This window comes from Silene latifolia, chromosome 4 (genome assembly GCF_048544455.1).
Source record: "Silene latifolia isolate original U9 population chromosome 4, ASM4854445v1, whole genome shotgun sequence".
In the NCBI taxonomy this organism is placed as follows: domain Eukaryota; kingdom Viridiplantae; phylum Streptophyta; class Magnoliopsida; order Caryophyllales; family Caryophyllaceae; genus Silene; species Silene latifolia.
The window spans coordinates 69,379,018-69,383,835 of NC_133529.1; the positions used below are offsets into that span (position 1 = coordinate 69,379,018).

Sequence of the window (4,818 nt, forward strand, 5' to 3'; positions counted from 1 at the left end):
ATAAGGAAAAATTAACATCCATTGTTTTAAAATACTTGTGAAAACATGTTTAACAAGTTTTAACATTTATATAATGATCTCCCACTAAATTATATAAATGATTCCAAGACCCAAATATTAAACAAAAATGAGCATCGCTTGGGCAAAACATCCCATAATTGTGTAAATTCGGTAAGTCAACGGTTGACTAATTCTACCTCTAGAACTCTTGGTTGACGAATTTCCTTAAATCCATCTACTAGCCCTGGAATACAAGACCGTCTTATACCCCGTTGAGTCCAAACAATTTTGGCGCGTTGTGACACCCCTCGATGAGGCATCAAAAGAACTATTAAATCTAAGCGGAAAATAAGGGATTTTTAAAAACTTTAAAGTTTAAAGTTCGAAATTCACCATAAGTGATCAAACCAAAAATGAAAAGAAAGATAATTAAGTTTTACAATTTTAAAACAAGTGCGTTGGGGAAAAGATATCCCACGAATAAACACAAGTCTAACGATAGGTGAGTCTAAACAACCTATAACTAAGGTCCAAGGTTCAACGTTCTCGCTAGCTCACACGTCTTCCCCATAATCTGCATCACAAACCTGTCATTCATGTAAACATGAACGCCACAGTCAGTGGGGAGTAACTCAGGGGTTCTCCAGCCACAATATGTCAAAATGCACATAAGCAAGAACTTAATTAAACATATTGATCATGCATCATACTTGAATAATATGGACAAGGGAATGTAACGATAATCATAACGAGATAGGCATATTGCATTCTTAAAGAGGTAGGCATGGTACATTATATTAAACATGCATTCAAGGTAGCCCAAAACATGGATATGAGATTAGGCATCGAATTATATGAAGAAGGTAAACAACGGATCAATTGAATAGAAAATACATGGATGGAAACCAATAGCCATTCCTTTGAAAACCTCTTAACAACCATAGCACGGGACGTGGCTACTAATGTCACATTCATACTTATGGCTTACATCTCACCATAAGAACGGATGGGAACATCAATCCCGGCGATCATATCGCAACTAGGGGCTTGCATCTCACCACTAGTATCCGATAGGACCAAGACTCTCACAAACAATCATAGAAGACGTGCACTCTCGTATATAAGAACACACCAATGACCGTAACAAGCAAGACATTTACAAAGGATTGACTCAAAACAAGACAAACCCTAGACTCCAACCTCCTGGTAGGACGACGCTCATAATACGGTCCTAGTCTAAATCGCCGACTCTCGGGATGGACGACACCCGATTCGACATACAATCCCAAATCGTATCCAAGACTCGATCCATGACACCTAGCCGTGCCCCAAGGTCGAGTAACCCCAAATCGGAACCATGGTACCTATCCGTACCCCAAGGTCCGAAGAGGCGGAAGGAAGACAGCCCAACTCGGAAACAATGGCACATAATCGTGACCCAATGGCCGAGGGCAAATAAATAAGGAATGTCGAGTAGTCACACAATGTAAACCGTCACACTCCGGTCACAAATACGAGTAACAATAGTTGCATGATCATCATGTCAATAAGCATAACCCAAATCCGAAAACATGGCACGCACTCGTACCAAAGGTCCGAAAGGGGTAAATAAGAGATGTCAACAAGCCTTAAATTAACCAATTACCAATAAGGAAGAAGATACATGCATAAATCAATGATTAATATAAGTTATAGGCGAGGAAAGACACTCAGAGGGGTCTCAGCCGGTCAGGGGGCCGGCGGCCGGTCCACCGGCTGGGACTCCTAGCAAACATTGGATTTTAATAAAACTTACAGGGGGTTCCCAGCCGGTCAGGGGGCCGGCGGCCGGTCAACCGGCTGAGACCCATGGTTCATTTTTGAAAAATTGTAAAAAGGCCAAATGTTACAGAGGGTTCCCAGCCGGTCAGGGGACCGGCGGCCGGTCAACCGGCTGAGACCCACGACACACTTAAAAAGTGAAACAACATACAGAGGGTTCCCAGCCGGTCAGGGGACCGGCGGCCGGTCAACCGGCTGAGACCCACTGTACGCGTGAATCGCCAAAATCGTCTCTCAAATCATTTGCAAACAACCACAAATCGTTCCACAACAATTATTTACCTGTCCTAACATGATTCTAACCATGAAAAACAACATAATTGAGATAGAAATTCAACCAATACGGACCAAAGACAATAAAGCATGGAACTTGCCATCAAACATGTGAGAAATGTCATACAAGCATTCTAATCAACGACAATTCATCATAAGTCATGAAAGACACCACATTTAACAATCATATGAGTCTAATACTACACAAATCACACAATTTTAACATAAAGTCGAGTAACCCATCACCGTTACCTTTTTGCACTTAAATCCACAAAAGACTCGTCTACCTTTCAAGAATCCACTTCCGGGTCAACTAACCTTTCTCCTAAACATAAGAAAACACAAAATAAGACTAAAAATCGAAACTAGAAAAAAGGGTACCATGAGAAATTGGCTCGACAGCCCCATATAAGGAGGAAAGTCGGATCTTTTCTTACCTAGAAAGAAGGAGGGCGACGAGAGGAAGAGATAGACGCGAAAATCACTTAGTTTGGATAAGAATTGAGCAAGATATGGAGTTTTTAGGGTTGAGAGGGAGATGAGTGTTAATGGTGTGTTGAGAGGAGAATTTCAGAAAAATAATGAGGGAGATGAAGTTGTGAGGTGTTATGTGAGGGTTTTATGAAGAGAAAGGAGAAGGAGAAAAGGCCCATAAGTTATAAAAAGCCCAACAACTCAAATTGAGTCGGTTTCTACTAGAAATGACGTCTCAAGCCCACTACAACTCAAGACGGGAAATATTATTATTATTATCATTATCATCCGACCAAAATATTTATTTCACATAACTTAAGCTTTAAAAATATAATATTTATAAAAATCATGTTTAATAATGAAATTAATCAAATTAAATAATTTAAAAATATAAATAAGACAATAGAACGGTTAATTAAATTATAATTGTCAAAATGGAAAATTCGCGGGTGTTACAATCACCCCAACTTTTAAAAAGTTTCGTCCTCGAAACTTGAAAATGGAAATGAAATGTCATATAAAATAAAACCGGAATTTTGAAATCGGTAACCAAAACATTCAAAAGGTTACTTATCGTAAGAATCAAAATCCTTTCAGAAGTCTCAAATAAAATTTTCCGACAGAACCAGATTCTCATCAAAGGAACGAAAATGCTCTCGTTGCGCATTCAAGAACATCACATTCCAAATCGAAGATATGGTCAAAAGCAAATCATTTGTATAAATCGAAAATCAAAATACTTTCAAAAACATAAATGAAGAGTTTTCAGAAGTATAAGTCTCATCCATGGAACGAAATTGCTCTTGTCGTGCACACAAGAACGCTAACTTTCCAAGTCTAAGACAAATTTAAAACAAAAATCATTCGCCGACAAGCGCAGAACAAGTTATCAAACGTTTCAAATAACGAGTTCTAACATCCGATCAACGTCAAAATCAAAAGAGAAGGCAATTTACTCAAATTTTCTTTTGCAAAGATCAAAATAGAAATAAAGGTTTCATTTCTAAATTCAAAAGGAAGTCAAATTCCTGAAAATATAATATTAAACTCTTGACAACGAAATCATAAGTAGACCAAAGCTAGTTAGAAATTGAGCACAGTTAAAAGTAACTCGGGTTTAGCAATTAAAATCAATAAAAGGAAGTTATGCTCGTAGAACAAAAGGAGAACTGAATCAAGTTCTCATTTTCAAACCTTTAAAAATAGGTAGGGTTTTGTAAGAGTAACATAAACTTTTAACGACGAACCAAAAATGGTAGTTTGAAATGTTTAGAAATTTTATGAATTGAAAAGAACTTAGATATCATGAAAACAAAGTACGCTAAGAGGGTTCAATCTTAACCAACAAAAGAGCTATGATGAACTACCTAGGAGAAGAGTTGAAATCGAATCTACAAGGATATCAAAGATTGAATTTCACAAGTTACGAGTATCAAATTTAAAGGAGGAGCACGATGAATCGAGGAAGAGAGGTATGAACGGACATGCTTATGCTTAAGGAAGGAAGGAATTTAAACAGCAAGGAAACGCCAGGCACTCAAGTCTCAAACAACAATATCATCCTGAACGGTTCCGAAAACTTCCTAACCACAAAACTCATAACCATATAACTCCCAAGCATTTCCTCAAAATACCCACACTTTACTCTTAGGCTACCCCGTGGGTCAAGTAACTCCACCACAATTGTGATTCCATAACTCTCAAATATAAATCATCTATAAACGATTTCCACGAAAGATCAAACTACTAAAACAGTTACACACCTAACCAACTATCGACTACTAGGAGTTCTCACTATAGTAAAATCCTCAATCAAAGGTCAAAATCTTAAGGTCTTCATACTTTCTAACACTCCAAACCAAAATCTTATTCACACCCGAGTTCACAAGCATAGATGATCGCATTCCCCAAATCATAAAGACCACCAACCAAAAGTAAATAGGTTTGTCATACAATTTTTCCTACCCAACTCAACTCAAGTTCCACTTATCCAATTTTGACGAAATCAAGGTTCACAAAGAATCCTCAAAGAGCATCTCACTCACTCTACAACATAGCCAACAATGCCATCACTCCACTAAAGAGACAAAGAGTAATAACTAGGTCAAGAAATGATAGGAAATTTAAAGGGGATACATGAACATGACGAGGTGTGAGATTAAAGGAGTCAATAGTAAAGGTAACTAGTTAACACCAGTAAGAGACATTAGAATTAGAGAGGTATTCAAGGCAAGGAAACGACAAGTAAAC

General features: G+C 37.9%; 1 long non-coding RNA gene across 1 annotated transcript; it reads right to left on the reverse strand.

Moving 5' to 3' along the window:
* Positions 1-359: 359 nt before the first annotated feature.
* Positions 360-2,738, reverse strand: LOC141652280 (uncharacterized). Its single transcript, XR_012547100.1, has 3 exons — positions 2,532-2,738; positions 2,347-2,419; positions 360-587 (listed from the first exon to the last, which is right to left on the reverse strand). It is a non-coding gene; the product is annotated as an uncharacterized LOC141652280 (long non-coding RNA).
* Between the last annotated feature and the right edge of the window lie 2,080 nt (positions 2,739-4,818).